We start from the raw sequence: 20,450 nt of genomic DNA on the forward strand, positions 1-20,450 counted from the left end.
CACTCGCCACACTCATCACCATCACCCCCACTCGCCACACTCATCACCATCACCACCACTGGCCACACTCATCACCATCACCACCACTGGCTTCACTCATCACCATCACCACCACTGGCCACACTCATCACTACCACCACCACTGGCCTCACTCATCACCATCACCACCACTGGCCTCACTCATCACCGTCACCACCACTGGCCTCACTCATCACCATCACCACCCCTGGCCTCACTCATCACCATCACCACCACTGGCCACACTCATCACCATCACCACCACTGGCCACACTCATCACCACCACCACCACTCGTCACACTCATCACCACCACCACCACTCGCCACACTCATCACCACCACCACCACTCGTCACACTCATCACCAACACTCACCACACTCATCACCATCACCATCACTCATCACCATCACTCGTCACACTCATCACCAACGCTCACCACATTCATCACCATCACCACCACTCACCACACTCATCACCATCACCACCACTCGTCACACTCATCACCAACACAACCAACACTCAGAACCATCACCACCACTCACCACACTCACCACCATCACCACCACTCACCACACTCATCACCATCACCACCACCACCACTGGCCACACTCATCACCATCACCACCACTCGTCACACTCATCACCATCACCACCACTCGTCATACTCATCACCACCACCACCACCACCACTTGCCACACTCATCACCAACACAACCACTCACCACACTCATCACCATCACCACCACTCACCACACTCATCACCATCACCACCACACTCATCACCATCACCACTCACCACACTCATCACCATCACCACCACTCACCACACTCATCACCATCACCACCACTCACCACACTCATCACCATCACCACCACTCACCACACTCATCACCATCATCACCACTCGTCACACTCATCACCATCACCACCACTCGTCATACTCATCAGCACCACCACCACCACTTGCAACACTCATCACCATCACCACCACTCACCACACTCATCACCATCACCACCACTGGCCACACTCATCACCATCACCACCACTGGCCACACTCATCACCATCACCACCACTCGTCACACTCATCACCATCACCACCACTGGCCACACTCATCACCATCACCACCACTGGCCACACTCATCACCACCACTGGCCACACTCATCACCATCACCACCACTGGCCACACTCATCACCATCACCACCACTGGCCACACTCATCACCACCACTGGCCACACTCATCACCATCACCACCACTCGCCACACTCATCACCATCACCACCACTCGCCACACTCATCACCATCACCACCACTCACCACACTCATCACCATCACCACCACTCGCCACACTCATCACCATCACCACCACACACCACATTCATCACCATCACCACCACTGGCCTAACACATCACCATCACCACCACTCGTCACACTCATCACCACCACCACCACTGGCCACACTCATCACCATCACCACCACTCGTCACACTCATCACCATCACCACCACTGGCCACACTCATCACCATCACCACCACTCGTCACACTCATCACCATCACCACCACTCGTCACACTCATCACCACCACTGGCCACACTCATCACCATCACCACCACTCACCACACTCATCACCATCACCACCACTCACCACACTCATCACCATCACCACCACTCACCACACTCATCACCATCACCACCACTCGTCACACACATCACCATCACCACCACTCGCCACACTCATCACCATCACCACCACTGGCCACACTCATCACCATCACCACCACTCGTCACACACATCACCACCACCACCACGCGCCACACTCATCGCCATCACCACCACTCACATCACTATCACCACCACCGGCCACACTCATCACCATCACCACCACTGGCCACACGCATCACCATCACCACCACCACTGGCCACACTCATCACCATCACCACCACTGGCCACACTCATCACCATCAACACCACCACCGGCCACACTCATCACCATCACCACCACCACTGGCCACACTCATCACCATCACCACCACCACTGGCCACACTCATCACCATCACCACCACTGGCCACACTCATCACCATCACCACCACCACTGGCCACACATCACCATCACCACCACTGGCCACACTCATCACCATCACCACCACTGGCCACACTCATCACCATCACCACCACCACTGGCCACACTCATCACCATCACCACCACCACTGGCCACACTCATCACCATCACCACCACCACTCATCACCATCCATCACCACCACTACACTCATCACCATCACCACCACTGGCCACACTCATCACCATCACCACCAAAGGCCACACTCATCACCACCACCACCACCACACACCACCCTCAACACCATCACCACCCCGAGCCACACTCAGCACCATCACCACAACCACTGGCCACACTCATCACCATCACCACCACTAGTCACACTCATCACCATCACCACCACCACTGGCCACACTCATCACCATCACCACCACTGGCCACACTCATCACCACCACCACCACTGGCCACACTCATCACCATCACCACCACTGGCCACACTCATCACCATCACCACCACCACTGGCCACACTCATCACCATCACCACCACTAGTCACACTCATCACCATCACCACCACTGGCCACACTCATCACCATCACCACCACTGGCCACACTCATCACCACTGGCCACACTCATCACCATCACCACCACTGGCCACACTCATCACCATCACCACCACTGGCCACACTCATCACCACCACTGGCCACACTCATCACCATCACCACCACTGGCCACACTCATCACCATCACCACCACTGGCCACACTCATCACCACCACTGGCCACATTCATCACCATCACCACCACTCGCCACACTCATCACCATCACCACCACCACTCGTCACACTCATCACCATCACTCGTCTCACTCATCACCATCACCACCACTGGCCACACTCATCACCATCACCACCACTCGTCATACTCATCACCATCACCACCACTGGCCACACTCATCACCATCACCACCACTGGCCACACTCATCACCATCACCACCACTGGCCACATTCATCACCATCACCACCACTCGCCACACTCATCACCATCACCACCACTCGTCACACTCATCACCATCACTCGTCTCACTCATCACCATCACCACCACTGGCCACACTCATCACCATCACCACCACTCGTCATACTCATCACCATCACCACCACTGGCCACACTCATCACCATCAGCACCGACACCATGCTAACATACATCCGTTATATCGCGCGGTGAATGCGGGTTTCCCAATATTTCCAATAATGCTTTTAAAGTTTTCCAAATGGAACTTAGGAGAAAGAAGGAAGGAAGGAAGGAAGGAAGGAAGGACGGAAGGAAAGACGAAAGGAAGGAAGGAACAAAGAAAGAAAGGAAGGAGAAGGAGGGAGGGAGGGCGAGTGGAAGATAGAGAGGGGGGAGAAAAGGAATGGTAGATGAAAGATAGGGGAGAGAGAGAGAGAGAGAGAGAGAGAGAGAGAGAGAGAGAGAGAGAGAGAGAGAGAGAGAGAGAGAGATACACACACACACACACACAAACCGTTAGGCCCCCTTCAGTAAGGGAGGACGAGCGACTTAAAGATTCGTAGCTTCGTCCACCTGCACAGGTATCGACAACGTCATATACTCGTGATGAGCGAATCCATAACACCGTGGGCCACGGCCATTCATCAAATGACTTCTTGGTAAGACCCGCCATTGTTATACAATACCTTGACATCCTAACCACATGCATGGACAGACTGAGCTATATCATCCAGCAAGCCTCCAAACGACTTGACCTTGGTTTGGCCCAGGAAACCTTCAGTCCCAGAGGTTTCGCCTCCTCATTCAGCACTTCAAGAGCCACCACCAGGACCTCCAGCGATTCCGTGAGAAGTACAGCATTATCATCAAACACAAGGTGAGTGATGTCGCCAACAGATGTTCCGCAACGACTTTGATCAACAACTTTGCCTGAAACCCAGTCCATGTAAGTGTTGAAAAGTGATGGAGCAAGGACGCACCCCTGCCTCGTTGCTGAGTCAACTGGAAAGAAGCCGGATATACCTCCCCATTCTTCACAGCACTCTTAATCACAGAGTAAATGCCAGTAATCTGGTCAATAATTCTTGCAGAAATCCCAGGGTTCCGCAGAATGTCCCAGGGTGATTCACGATGCAATGAGTCAAAACCCTTTTTGAGATCGACATAGGCTGCGAGCCTGCGACAAGCCCTTATCGAAACTCACGTCGGCGTTCCACAAGGAAGCGATTCAAATTGAACTAGACGCATAGCACTCGGAGAGTGCACACCTCCGCCAAAGATCGTCCAGAAAATTGGTATGGGCATCAACTGTGATCCTATGCATCATATGAAAGTATTTGTTTCGAAATTTGATGAAATTCTATTTTTTAAACTTTGACCTTGGGCGAACTTTTCGAGGTCAAGGTCAAAGGTCTAGGTCAAGGCCATGCAAGGTGCATCATATGGAAGCATTTGTTTTGAAATCTGATGAAATTCTTTTTTTTTTTTACTTTGACCTTGGGCGAACTTTTCGAGGTCAAGGTCAAGGCCATGCAAGGTGCGTCTTTCCATGAGCTAAAATATGAACCAAGTCTGAAGTCTCTACGTTGATGAGAAGCGAAGTTATGGGCAAAAATATGTGAATCTGACGTTTTGTGCGACCTTGACCTTGACCTTTAACCTTTGACATCAGGCCATGCAAGGTACATCATATAGAAGCATTTGTTTCGAAATTTGATGAAATTCTATTTTTTTGGAAACTTTCACCTTGGGCGAACTTTTCGAGGTCAAGGTCAAAAGCTAAGGTCAAGGCCATGCAAGGTGCGTCTTTCCATGAGCTAAAATGTGAACCAAGTCTGAAGTCGCTACGACGACGAGAACCGAGTTATGGCCAAAATGACGTTTTGTGCGACCTTGACCTTTGACCTTTGACAAAAAATTTAATGTGTTCTATTCTGGATGGACACGAAGCTTCCCTGAAAAAATGGTTGAGATATCTGCAAAATTGTGCACGGGAGACTGCTCACGAACAAACAAACAACCAAACAAACAAATAAATAAACATACCGACCGGACCGAAAGTATAACCCCCTCCAACTTCGCTGGCGGAGGTAATAATATCCAATACCTGCTGACTGTGATTTCTTAAGTACTCGTTCGTGTGGTAACTTGTTAAGGTCTTTCTACACCTTTTCACCCTCAAATTAAAAAAAGTTGAATTTCAAATTAAAAAAGTTGAAATTCAAATTAAAAAAGTTGAATTTCAAATTCAAAAAGTTGAATTTCAAATTAAAAAAGTTGAAATTAAAATTAAAATAGTTGAAATTCAAAATTAAAAAAGTTAAAATTCAAATTTAAAATATTGAAATTTAAATTTAAAAAGTTGAATTTCAAATTTAAAAAGTTTAATTTCAATTTAAAAAAGTTGAAATACAAATTTAAAAAAGTTGAATTTCAAATTAAAAAAGTTGATTCAAATTAAAAAGTTTAATTTCAGATTGAAAAAGTTGAATTTCAAATTAAAAAGTTGAAGTTCAAATTAATATATGAAGTACACGTCATAGAAAGAGATATATGTGCATACATACATACATAAATTCATACATCCAGAAACTTATCATATATATATATATATATATATATATATATATATATATATATATATATATATATATATATATATATATATATATATATATATATATATATATATATATTCTCCTTATATCTTATGATATTATACGCTTTCTTAATCGGCTGCATGACTTCGAAATCGCGATCTAGCGAACATGACTTGCTTCGAGAGTCATACAGCCGATTAAGAAAGAGTATAAGACTATAAATATATAAGAATATCTTCAAAAAATAATCAGTGCTCAACTAGCTATCACATTCAATGAGATATGCATATAGAAATATATATATATATATATATATATATATATATATATATATATATATATATATATATATATATATATATATATATATATATATATATATATATATATATATATATATATATATATATATATATATATATATATATATATATATATATATATATATATATATATATATATATATATATATATATATATATATATATATATATATCTACATATAGATATACATATATATATATATATATATATCTATCTATATATATATATATATATATATATATATATATCTATATATCTATATAGATATATCTATATATATATATATAGAACAAAGGAGGCAGCAGGCTCACAAAAAAAAAGAAAACAATAATAAAAAAAAAGCCCACTACTCGCTACTCCTAAAAAAGAAACAAAAGAGGTGGTCGAAAAGAAGATCAAATACGGGAGGAGAGGTGTCCTGATACCCTCCTCTTGAAAGAGTTCAAGTCGTAGGCAGGAGGAAATACAGATGAAGGAAGATTGTTCCAGAGTTTACCAGCGTGAGGGATGAAAGAGTGAAGATGCTGGTTAACTCTTGCATAAGGGGTTTGGACAGTATAGGGATGAGCATGAGTAGAAAGTCGAGTGCAGCGGGGCCGCGGGAGGGGGGGGAGGCATGCAATTAGCAAGTTCAGAGGAGCAGTCAGCGTGGAAGTATCGATAGAAGATAGAAAGAGAGGCAACATTGCGGCGGAATTTAAGAGGTAGAAGACTATCAGTATGAGGAGGAGAGCTGATGAGACGAAGAGCCTTAGCCTCCCCTCTGTCCAGAAGAGCTGTGTTAGTGGATGCATACTCCACACGAGGGCGGACAAGGCCCCTGTATATGGACAGCAACAGTGCAGGGGAGAAGAACTGGCGGAGACGGTACAGAACGCCCAGCCTCGAGGAAGCTGATTTAGTAAGAGATGAGATATGAAGCTTCCAGTTGAGATTTTGAGTTAAGGATAGACCGAGGATGTTTAGTGTTGAGGAAGGTGATAGCTGGGTGTTGTCAAAGAATAGGGGATAGTTGTTTGGAAGATTGTGTCGAGTGGATAGGTGGAGAAACTGTTTTTTTGAGGCGTTGAAGGACACCAGGTTCTTCTTGCCCCAATCGGAAATAATAGTAAGGTCTGAGGCTAAGCGTTCTGCAGCCTCCAGCCTTGAGTCGTTAAGTTCCTGAAGGGTGGGTCTTCTATTAAAAGAAGTTGAGTAATGCAGAGTGGAATCATCGGCGTAGGAATGGATAGGACAGTTCGTTTTGGAAAGAAGATCATCAATGAACAACAGAAAAAGAGTGGGAGATAGGACAGAACCCTGTGGGACACCATTGTTAATAGATTTAGGGGAAGAACAGTGACCGTCTACCACGGCAGAAATAGAACGGTCAGAAAGGAAACTGGAGATAAAGGTACAGAGAGAAGGATAGAAACCGCAGGAGGGTAGTTTAGAAAGCAAAGATTTGTGCCAGACCCTATCAAAAGCTTTTGATATGTCTAGCGCAATAGCAAAAGTTTCACCGAAACGGCTAAGAGAGGATGACCAAGAGTCAGTTAAGAAGGCTAGATCACCAGTAGAACGCCCCTTGCGGAACCCATACTGGCGATCAGATAGAAGGTCAGAAGTGGAAAGGTGCTTCTGAATCTTCCGGTTAAGGATTGATTCAAAAGCTTTAGATAGACAAGAAAGTAAAGCTATAGGACGGTAGTTTGAGGGATTGGAGCGGTCACCCTTTTTAGGTACAGGCTGTATGAAGGCATACTTCCAGCAAGAAGGAAAGGTAGATGTTGACAGGCAGAGGCGAAAGAGTTTGACCAGGCAGGGTGACAGCACGGAGGCACAGTTTTTAAGGACAATAGGAGGCACTCCATCAGGTCCATAAGCCTTCTGAGGATTGAGGCCAGAGAGGGCATAGAAAACATCATTTTGAAGAATCTTTATAACAGGCATAAAGGAGTCAGAGGGGGGATGAGTAGGAGGAATATGCCCAGAATCGTCCAGAGTGGAGTTTTTAGAAAAAGTTTGAGAGAAGAGCTCAGCCTTAGAGATAGATGAGACGGCAGTGTTGCCGTCAGGACTGAGGAGTGGAGGGAAAGATGAAGAAGTGAAGTTGGAGGAGATGTTTTTGGCTAGATGCCAGAAGTCACGGAAAGAGTTAGAGAAAGCAAGGTTTTGACATTTTCTATTAATGAAAGAATTTTTGGTTAGTCGGAGAATAGATTTGGCACGATTTCGGGCAGAAATGTAAAGTTTATAATAAAAAAGTAATCAATGCTCAACTAGCTATCACATTCAATGATATATATATATATATATATATATATATATATATATATATATATATATATATATATATATATATATATATATATATATATATATATTTTTTTTAACGTTGCTGCCTATTGCGCCGGTAGGCATCTTCCCAGTGGGGCATGATGGTCGGCCAAGGCTTCTTCCATGTGAGGCCTGATGGTCATTTCTGGCCCAGCCTGTTCTAGGCGCAGGCGTGTATATATATATATATATATATATATATATATATATAAATATATATATATATATATATATATATATATATATATATATATATATATATATATATATATATATATACACACACACACATATATATATATATATATATATATATATATATATATATATATATATATATATATATATATATATATATATATATATATATATATATATATATATATATATATATATATATATATATATATATATATATATATATGTGAAAAAATCTGCGTGAGCGGCGTGAGTCGAACTCGCGTTCCCTAAGGTGGAAACCCTAAGCTCTACCACTGAGCCATCGGGCAGTGTGTGTGTGTGTGTGTGTGTGTGTGTGTGTGTGTGTGTGTGTGTACGGTATGCATGTATGTATGTATGTATTTATGTGTGTGTGGAGGGGATGTGTGGTATGAGTGCTTGTGGAATGAGTGCTTGTGGAATAAGTATTTGTGGAATGAGTGCTTGTGAAATGAGTGAGTGTGGAATAAGTATTTGTGGACTGATTTTTTTTTTTTTTTTTTTACATTGCGGCCTATTGCGCCGGTAGGCTTCTTCCCGGTGGATCATGATGGTCGGTCCAAGGCTTCTTTACGGTGGGTCCTGATGGTTGGCCCAGCCCGTTCTGGCGCAGGCGAGTGTTTATAGTGGCGCCATCTTGCATTGGCTCATGCTGCGCTCCCAGAGCTCATCTTTTGATCCTAGAATCTAGAGTCCGGGTTGATAGGTGGTCTTCTGGACAGCATGTGGGTAGTTTTAAGCCACTCGGCGGCGGCTGAAAAATCCCAGCCTGGTGGCACCGGGCGGGGATTGAACTCGCGTCCTCCTGAACACGGAGCCGTTACTCTGACGACTCAGCCACCGCCTCCCCAATGAGTGCATGTGGAATGAGTATTTTTGGAATGAGTGCTTGTGGAAGGAGCGCATGTAGAATAAGTGTTTGTGGAAAGAGTGCTTGTGGAATGAGTGCGTGTGGAATAAGTATTTGTGGAATGAAGGTTTGTGGAATGAGTGCGTGTGGAGTGAATATTTGTCGAATGAGTTTTTAAGGAATGAGTGCTTGTGGAATAAGTGTTTGTGGTATAAGTGAGTGTGGAATGAGTCCTTGTCGAATGAGTGCGTGTGGAGTGAATATTTGTGGAATGAGTGCGTGTGGAGTGAGTCTTTGAGGAATGAGTGCGTGTGAAGTGAGTGTTTGTGGAATGAGTGCGTGTGGAATGAGTGTGTGTGGAATGAGTGTTTGTGGAATGAGGATTTGTGGAATGAGTGCGTGTGGAATGAGTGTGTGTGTGGAATGAGTGTGTGTGGAATGAGTGTTTGTGGAATGAGTGTTAGTGGAATGAATGCGCGTGGAGTGAGGGGGTCTGGAATGAGTCCTTGGAATGAGAGAATGTGGAATGAGTGAGACAAAGAAAACAAAATAACTACAGGGTTCCCATTCAATTATTATGGTGGAGGCGCCGAGTGCGGGTCATTCAATATAGCGGCCGGCGGCCGAACGCTGACGGGGGAGATAACCCCTCCATGTGTATTAGAGCTCAGTGGGAGAGAGGTGCACTATTACGCTATACGTAGCAACGTAAAAATAATGAAACATAGAATACGTAGATTATATATATATATATATATATATATATATATATATATATATATATATATATATATATATATATATATATATATATATATATATATATATATATATAAGTATGTTGATGTATGCATTTATGTATGTAGGCATGCACATATATCTTTCTATGACTTGCACTTCATCTATTAATTGAACCTCAACTTTTTTTATTTGAGCTTCAACTTTTTAAATTTTAAATTTAACTTTTTTAATTTGAAATTCAACTTTTTAAATTTGAAATTCAGCTTTTTTGATTTGAAATTCAACTTTTTTAATTTGAAATTCAACTTTTTAAATTTGAAATTCAACTTTTTAAATTTGAATTTCAATTTTTTAAATTTGAAATTCAACTTTTTTAAATTTGAAATTCAACTTTTTAAATTTGAAATTCAACTTTTCAGATTTGAAATTCAAGTTTTTTAATTTGAAATTCAACTTTTTTTGATTTGAAATTTAACTTTTTAAATTTGAATTTCAACTTTTTAAATTTGAATTTCAACTTTTTAAATTTGAAATTCAACTTTTTTAATTTGAGGGTGAAAAGGTGTAGTAATTTAGATAGCTAGAAATAGGTTTGTCGCAGTTTTCATGTTTATCGTGGAAAAAGTTTAGTAGAATGATTAATAAAGCGCTTATTCTTGAAACCGTGCTGTTTTTCGGAAATTATATTGTTGTACAGTGACCAAGCTTGTCTCTAATGATTTTTCCGATGAGTTTGCCTGCCACTGATGACACACACACACACACACACACACACACACACACGAAAAGTTGGAATGAAGTAAGATATAACACTATGCTGGAAGATACAGTGCGGGCATTGACAGACGAAATAAAATAAAAATAATAGAAAGGTAATATTAACAGGAGATTTCAATTGCAAAGAGGTGAAATGGTAAGAATATGCAACGGAGGGTGGAGAAAATACCTGGGGAAGTAAACTTTTGAAGCTGGCAACAGATAACCTGTTGACGCAGTGGGTTAAAGGAAAAACAAGGCTGAGAGGGGAGGACCAACCATCGAGACTAGACCTGATTTTCACAAGAAATGTTGAGCTAGATGAAAAAGTCAGTCATGAGTGCCCCTTGGGAAAGAGCGACCATGAGCTATTAGAGATGAAAACTAAGGAAGGATGTGAACATCGAGATGAGGCTTATAAGGAAAGAAGGAAAAACTATGCAAAGGCAGATTACGTTGGACTCAAGACTTTCTTCGCTGAGGTAGACTGGAGGGATATGAAGAGGAGTACTGATATTCAAGAGAAATATGACTTTTTTTATGAATATTTACAACAGAGGAATAGAGATATATGTTCCATACTACACAGTAAAAACTAAAGAAGAGAGAACATGATTTGGATGGAGGAGTGAAACACCAAAAAGAAATAGAAATAAGGCATGGAGGAATTTAAAGAAAAAAACAAATAAGAAAAACAGACAAATATAAAAAAAGAAAGAAATGAATATGTGAAAATAAGGAGAGAAGAGGAAGCTAAATTTGAAAAAAATAATAGTTTTTAGTTGTAAAGAAGAACCAAAAATGTTTTACAAATTTGTAAATGGGAAGTTAAAAAGATATGAAGGAGTGGAAAGGCTAAAAAAAATGTATTCTACGAAAAGGACGAAGAAATTGCAGAAATATTACATGAAAATTTCCATAAAGTGTTTACGAAAGAGACCGACTTTGACTGGGGGCTCGAAAATTGTAATGAAGGGAAACTAAATCATATAAAGGTTGAGAAAGGGGAACTGATACAGCTGATGAGAACCTTAGATGGAAGGAAAGCTTTGGGACCAGATGAAATCTCGGGTCAAGTGCTAAAAGCGTGTAGAAATGAATTATTGGAGCCACTTTATGACATACTCTATAAATACAGGAAAAGTGCCCTTAGAGTGGAAGAGAGCGAGCATTGTACCAATTCATAATAGTGGAGATAAAACTGAACCATTAAATTATGGACCAGTCTCTTTGACAAGTGTAATATGGAAGATTTATGAAATAATAAAGAAAAAACAATGTGTGGATCATTTAGAAAAAGGAAAACATGATAAATAAGGGACAGTTTGGATTTAGAAAAGGGAAATCGTATGTCACCAACTTACTATGTTTCTACTCAAGAGCAATAGACGTGGTGCAAGAGAGAGAAGGATGGGTTGAGTGTGTATATCTCGATTTGAAAAAAGCTTTTGACAAGGTTCCGCATAAAAGGTTAATCTGGAAATTACAGAAATGGAGAGGAATGGGCGGAAAGGTTATCGAGTGGAAGAAGGATTACTTAACAGGAAGAGAAATGAGGACGGTGATTAGAGAAGAGAAATCAAATTGGAGGAGAGTAGAGAGTGGAGTTCCTCAAGGCTCAGTTCTGGCACCAATAATGTTCATAATATATATAAATGATATGCCAAAGGGTATAAAATGTTATATGAGCCTTTTTGCAGACGATGCAAAGTTAATAAGAAAAGTGAAAACGGAGGAATACTGTGAAGAGCTGCAAAAAGACCTGGATAGAGTGTATAGATGGAGCCAGTTATGGGAGGTGGAATTTAATGCAAACAAATGCCATGTTATGGAAATGGGGAAAAGTAAAAAAAGACCGAGGAAAACATACAGGATGGGAGAAGAAAACTTAAAGGTGGTACATGAACAAAAAGATTTGGGAGTAACGATGCAAGACACACTATCCCCAGAAAAGCATTTTATATAAACAAGTTATTTGGAGAAACCTACAGGATGATGCAAAATATAAGGGTATCATTCCATTATATGGACAAAGAAATGATGAAGAAAATAATAACAACACTGATAAGATCAGAACTTGAATATGCTGCAGTTGTGTGGTTGCCTCACAAAAAGAAGGGTATCAGAAAGTTGGAAAGGATACAGGGACCTGCAACTAAAATGGTCCCAGAACTCTCGAATATGACGTATGAAGACAGATTCAGGGAGATGGACTTGACGACACTGGAACAAAGAAGGGAGAGAGGAGATCTGATCACACTGTATAAGTTGGTAAATAAGTTTGATGAAGTGGATAGAGATTATCTCTTCTCAACTGCGAGAACGCAGAGGCTGAGAGGACATGGAAAGAAACATAATAAAGGAACCTGTTTGAGTGACTTGAAAAAGTATAGTTTTCCACATAGAAGTGTTAACACACGGAACAGCTTACGGGAAGAAGTGGTGGAGGCGAGCAGTGTCCATTAAATGAAGGAAAGGCTGCATGGATGAGTATAGATATTCAAACGGGACTATTAGAGCTTACCTCGGGCCCGGTAGAGTACAAATAGGTAAATACAAATAGGTAAACACACACACACACACACACACACACACACACACACACACACACACACACACACACACACACACACACACACACACAAACACACAAATGCGCGCGCCTAAGATCAGTCACTGGAGTTTTAAGCTCTCCGTGAGGGACACGAGACCAGTACGTGATCAGACCATTCGGTGAATAGGCGCACCTAACATCACCATAGCCGATCCAGGTTCATATTTTAGCTCATGGAAAGATGCACCTTGCATGGCCTTGACCTTGACCTTTGACCTTAACCTCGAAAAGTTCGCCCAAGGTCAAAGTTTCCAAAAAAATATAATTTCATCAAATTTCGAATCGAATGCTTCTATATGATGCACCTTGCATGGCATTGACCTTGACCTTTGACCTTAACCTCGAAAAGTTCGCCCAAGGTCAGAGTTTAAAAAAAATCATATTTCGAAACAAATGCTTCCATATGATGCATAGGATCACAGTTGATGCCCATACCAATTTTCAGGACGATCTTTGGCGGAGGTGTGCACTCTCCGAGTGCTATGCGTCTAGTTATTATTATTATTATTATTATTATTATTATTATTATTATTATTATTATTATTATTATTATTAATATTATCATCATCATCATCATCATCATTATTATTATTATTATTATTATTATTATTATTATTATTATTATTATGTGGTGCCCCGCGGGCTGCGACACCACTCGCTCCGGTAGTTGCAGTGTCATCATCTTCTCCAGCAATATTTTCCGATGACAACAGCGGTATCGACCGCTAAAGCACAACACGGACTCCAACACACGACTGTCCCTAAACGCACTGTTCATTTACCAACCTATACACAATTGCCCATTAACGCACCCGCTTATCTCTCTAAGCCAAAACACAATCAACCGCGGCCAAAAACACAATCAACCGCGGAACAAAATGTTATGAAAACAAAGCTGCGTCACCGCGTGACAGCTACACTAAGGATTAAAATCGAGTGTAAGCCAACCTTATTAAACATGTCGGTTAGGTAGATTATTGTATGAGCTTGGTGTGAGTTTGATGTAAGACTCACACGCCTGACGTGTTACCCTCGTGATGTCTGTATGTATGTCATGCCTATATAAGAAGCATTTATTCAGGCTAGACCTGAGATCAGCCAGCACTCTGCTCGTTTGCTGTACACCCAGTTGTCCTTCCCTAGACAACATGGGCAGAACATTCATCTTTGCTACTGTGAGTATGGAGTGAAGTGTTACCATAGAGGAAAGCGTATCTAACATAGGTATCTATTGTGTTCTATTATCTTAGTTTTACTTAGGATTATATTTCTATGATACTTTATTGTGTGAGTTTTTACTCAATATTATACCAGTGCTAACGTCAGTAACCAATAGTGAAAGAAAACCTGAAGACTCATTGAGTCTCGTAAGCCAGTCGCTGGTTTAAACAATATTTTTACCCTTTGTAATATTAAGTAGTATTAAGGTAGAATATAATACATATAAGAAAGGCGACACCGTTTCATCACCCCATTTACGAACTCCTTTAAATACTCCTAAAGTACCAGAATTTTAAGTCAAGTGTCACTAATACAAACAGTGTGTCGTCTCCCCTGTGTGCCCGGATTGTGGGTTACAACAATTATTATTATTATTATTTTATTCCTATTCTTACTCTTATAATTTTTATTATTACCATCATTGTTAATATTTTGCTTATTATTACTACCAATAATAATAATAATAATAATAATAATATATATATATATAGATATATATATATATATATATATATATATATATATATATATATATATATATATATATATATATATATATATATATATATATATATATAGAGAGAGAGAGAGAGAGAGAATGTGAGGTAGAGGATGAGACAGACAAGGAAGTGGAGTGAGGAGGATGGGAGACAAGGGTAGTGATGAGGGAAGAGAAAGAGTAAAGAGGAAAATGAGGTGAGGGAAGGGAGAAACCGAAGGGCAGGGAAGGGGAGAAAGTGGCACCATTGTCGGCTGTATATGTGGCTCTCAAGTGGAGGCCTGGCACATTAATTTTTTAGGTGGTGCAGTGCGTCGCCCCGCGGCCCCCACCCGACGTCAAAGTCCCCTCACCACTCTGTCCCCTTTTGCTCTCTGGCCCTACTGACCCTCCCTCCTGCTGCTCCGCTCTCTCTCTGACAATGTGGAAGTTTACCGAACTTGGTTTACAATTAAAATGGTCGATGAATAGAACGTATACTTGCCTGTCATATGGGGAGTGCCAATACATTCACGGACAGGGTAAATAGTGTGTTACATTTTCAGGAGCTACTTCGCAAAGGTTGACAGGCTGACCTCTTTTACACCCCATATGTTCTAATGCCCTTCCTCCTCTGCCTTCTGCCTCTGTGTGGCCTCTGGCGGCACTTCCTGCCCCCTGCCCCTTCCCCCTGGCCTGCATCCCCCATCTCACAGCTTCCTTCTTTCTGCCCCCACTTACATTTCCTCGAGTTAGTTTGTTAGCTTTCAGTGTCTCTCTTCTTCCGTTCATCATATACCCCCTCCCCACCCTTCCCCTCTTGACTCCATCTCCTATAGTCCCCTCGTTCCCTCCTCCGTGACGTGCTAATCCCCAGTCTCCGCGCTATCGTCATACTCATTTTCATCCTTCTCGAGCCCCCAGTCACTCTTCTTTCCACTAGTGACTAGACTGTTGATGCAACACCAGAAGGTTACAGTGAAGTGGAGAATATGGCGCAGTGGTGTAGGTGGCGATAAGACTCAGCCTCGGCAGAGAAAACTACTGTAGACAAACGATTCCATTTTTTTTTTTACGTTTCAGCCTATGGCGCCGGTAGGCTTTCTTGGCGGGGCCTGATGGTCGGCCCCAGCCCGTTATGGCGTATAGGCAAGTGTTTATAGTGGCGCCATCTTTTGGCTCATGCTGCCCCCCGGAGCTCGTCTTTGAGCCTCTGTATAGAGATCTAGAGTCAGTGTTGATGGGTGGTCTTCAAGACAGCATGTGGATAGTTTTAGGCCACTCGGCGGTGACTGAAAAATCCCAGCTGTGATGGCGGGCAGGACTCGAACTCGCGTCCTCCTGGACGCAGCGCCGACACGCTAACCACTCAGCCACCGCCTCCCTAAATGATTAATTGGTCTGGTAAGGTGAGTATCTGTGAACATATACCACCGCAAGAAGAAAATTTCCGGTTACACAGTGAACAATAATGCACTTGACCATGAAGTGGAGTGAGATATGAGAGACTAGCCTCAGATAATACTGCTTGTGCAAAAATTAAAGGGCATGTTTGTAAGGATCATATAGGTAAAAAATCTGTTATATGCACTACTGAACACATTTTATCAATCAATTAATGAGAACACACGTCGGGGAGTGCGTTGTCGGAGAGATTGGTCATGGACTCCCTAGTCTCTATCTTGCATTTATGCCGCTCAGGCTCATTGCCTCCTACCCAACGCTTCTATTTCTGCACAAGTTCAACGTCAAGAGGTAACAATGGTGATGTTTGAATTCCAACAGCTTGCGTTGAGGAAGGAGCGCTGTGCGGGAGACAAAATGAGCATGAGCGGCATAGATGCAAGGCGGAGAGTGGCCTAACTCTCCCTAGCTACACCCACTCTGCCCAAACTGCGAAGCCATCCCTGAAAATCTCCATGAAGACAGCCTTCCCATCCTAAGGAAGTTATGGCATGTTCCATAGATTTGCTCAAATCACGAGCTTTGTGGGCGCTCCCTTGGCCTCCTTAACACAGGACAGACGAAGCACGTAATGGGCTTCGATTCAGTCTCACGTCATAAAGGCTGGTTTACACGGACGACAGTTTTGCCACGCCACGACACACGACAAACTGTCGTGCCCCGTGTAAATAACTGTACAGCCTGTGTGTGCCTCGTGACTCCTTTGTGTGCCACCCCGCCACCCGCGGCGCGACCGCGACAATTGAAAATTTTGATGCTCATTTGGTCACGACAGTGCCACGAAAAAACGAGAAAAATGTGTCGTGTTTCGCCTGTCGTCTGTGCCACCTGTCGCCCCGACAACGACACCTCACCTGCCCTCGTGGCCCCGTGGCCCGTCGAGTGGAAGCGTCGTGTCGTGTGGCAGCCCACCTGAAACGCCGCCCTCGTGCCTTGTCGTGGCCGTTTTTTCGTGTGTGTGTGTAACTCGCGACCTGCACGGGTGCACGGGGATGGCACGCACGATAGATGCGCGTGCGCGACAATTTCGTGGCCTTCTCTTGCCCAGTTTTGTGTCACGACATTGTCGGGCATGGGTGAAAACTGTCGTCCGTGTAAACCAGCCTTAATCACTGATTTAACACGGTCATGCCACTGATACCCCATAACTCTGTAAAGGCACTTATTAATTATCAAAGGCGTCAATTGGTCTCTTCCAAGTTCCTATTTAGTCTGTGTCTCAGCCAGAAAGTAATAGGACAGAGAGCACAAGCGACCTGAAGATCCGAATCTTTGTCATTTTGCACAGGTATCGGCAACCCACACCGTGGGTCAAGTTAATCTGCCGAAAGACTTCTTGACATGACCAGCCGTTGGTCTGCACTCTGCCAACTAACTACTAACGGGGAGCATACGCCGGAGGTTCGTCGCTTCACTCACTCGTCGCCTACACTCCCTACGGTCTCCCTGAGCAAGCTCCCACGCAGCTGCCATGTCCATCCAAGTCCCTCCTGGCATGCACGATCGATCGACTTGCCCACCCATGAGCTATGTGGGCGTCCCCTTGTTCTCCTCCACTCAGGGTTGTCTTGTACAGATACAACTCTATGAGCAGGATCGACGTCCGGGAGTCGTACCACGTGCTCATATAGCCGAAGTTGGCGTTCTCGGACTAAGCTGGTAACAGGCCTCGCGTAAATGGCTAACTTTGAAGAATCTAGTCTGTAGATACTTGAGCAAGTGATATCGTTGCCTACATACACGCAACATCCAGCTTTGGGCTGAAACTTAGTATATACAAAGTTGATGGGAAAGGAATAAAAGATCGTCAGAACATTTGATGAACTGTATCTCATCAAACAGTAGTAAGGAGAGTCAGTAAATTTTTAAAACTGAAGCATAGAATGAAACACTGCATTTTTATTTATTTCAGAGTACATGCATCAGTCATACGAGCCAGTTGCTCATATCCGCAAGTACATTTGATCCGGGAGCTTTCTTCTTTTCATACTCTTCATTGCTTCTTTGATTCCATATTTCGTTATTGCTGGAACTTCTGTGATGTATATTATTAAATAAATTTTAGAGCTGCATGTCAGTGATAGAGTTCACCGAAAAGGTTCTCAGTGACCTTTATTGTTTCTTTCTTGTTATAAGAAAGAAACGTATCACTGGACTGATGGCGCGCCGCGTGATGCGCGACGCGGACGACGCGGGTTCCTTTTCCTTTTTTTTCGGAGCCTTAAAAAAACTACCCGAGTACTTAAAACATGACCCATGCTGCGGATCAGACCACACCCAAGCCCGCGGAAACAAGAACGAGTTCCGGGGGGGGGAGGCAGTTATGGCCAATGAGCCCACCACCAACACTCACAATGCGCCAGAAGGCGCTGCCCGCCATCAGGGCTGACAAGAACCCTTGGCCGCACCATGGCCGACCATCAGACCACACCGCCTACCGGGGCACGGCCGTATCAACGTAAAAAAAAAAAAAAAAAAAAAAAGCGAGTTTGCTATTTGTTTCTCTTATTTCATACCTCTACTTTTTCGCTATACCAAATTTCTTCTTAATATTTTTATCCTAGAACCTGAATCAATAAGCCCTTAGTTGATCTTCATGTTCAACGTTCTTACGTCCTCTGCTTTTTCTTGGTTTTCTTTTGAATTCTATTGCTTATTTTTCCTCCATCTGTTTTTACTTACAAGTTTCCGCAATTCTTCACTGGGAGTTTAGGTTCTCAAGAGAGTTTACAGTGATTTTGTCATCTTTTTTATATCTTTAATGTCTTTAATGCCTTGAGTTTCTTCGTTGTTAAGTTCTGCATATTTGTTTTGGAGGCAAACGGAAAATTCGGGTTTCTATTGAGCGAGCTCATTAAGTTTCCAAGTGGCTTTCTTTCAAAGTTATTTCTTTCTCTTCCCAGGTTGAGCACCGTTATAATTTTCAATATTTCTCGCCGGCTTATGAAGTTATAGTTAATCTTACTTATTACCAAAGAAGATTTCCACATCCTTATTCAGTGTGTCTGTTCGTCAAAAAAATGTATTCGGAGAGTCAGGTAGGCAGGCCCGTTTCACCCGTGCCCACCCAGCAGAGACTGGGCCCCGGATGCCAGTCGGGGGTTGTCCTGCCTCCCGGGTGTGTGTGGGTGTTTCGCGAGATTCCTGCCGTACCCAAAGATTAAGGTAAGGGTACTGGATGACGACTGCGAGTCCTGCACGCAATCAGACCATGGTGAATTACACACACACACACACACACACACACACACACACGCGCGCGTCGTCGTCGGAGAGTCGAGTGCATAATGCCCATCTGTTACACTGCTTAACGAAGTAATGCTAATTAATTACAGTTTTGCCCTAATTACCTCCCTGAACAGTCACCTGCCTCCTCATTACGGTCAAGCGACATCTCGCCAGCACAGGACACGTCACTCACTCGCAGCGGATCGTTAATTAGGGATTTACGAGGGTCACGTCAAGGAAGGTAAGGTTAATGACGATGATGATGGTGATGATGGTGACGGTGGTGGTGGTGGTGATGATAATGCTAGTGGTAATGATTTTGATGATGATGGTGGTGGTGATGATGATAATGTTAGTGTTGATGATTGTAATAATGGTGGTGGTGGTGGTGGTGGTGATTTCGATTATGGTAGCGGTAGCGGTGAAGATGGTAGTGCTGGTGATGATCGTAGTAATGGTAGTGGTGGTAGTGGGGATTCTGGTAGTGGTTATGGTGGTCATGAAGGTGGTAGTGGTTGTGGTGGCGATGGTGAAT

Source organism: Eriocheir sinensis, chromosome 45 (genome assembly GCF_024679095.1).
Source record: "Eriocheir sinensis breed Jianghai 21 chromosome 45, ASM2467909v1, whole genome shotgun sequence".
Classification (NCBI taxonomy): Eukaryota; Metazoa; Arthropoda; class Malacostraca; order Decapoda; family Varunidae; genus Eriocheir; species Eriocheir sinensis.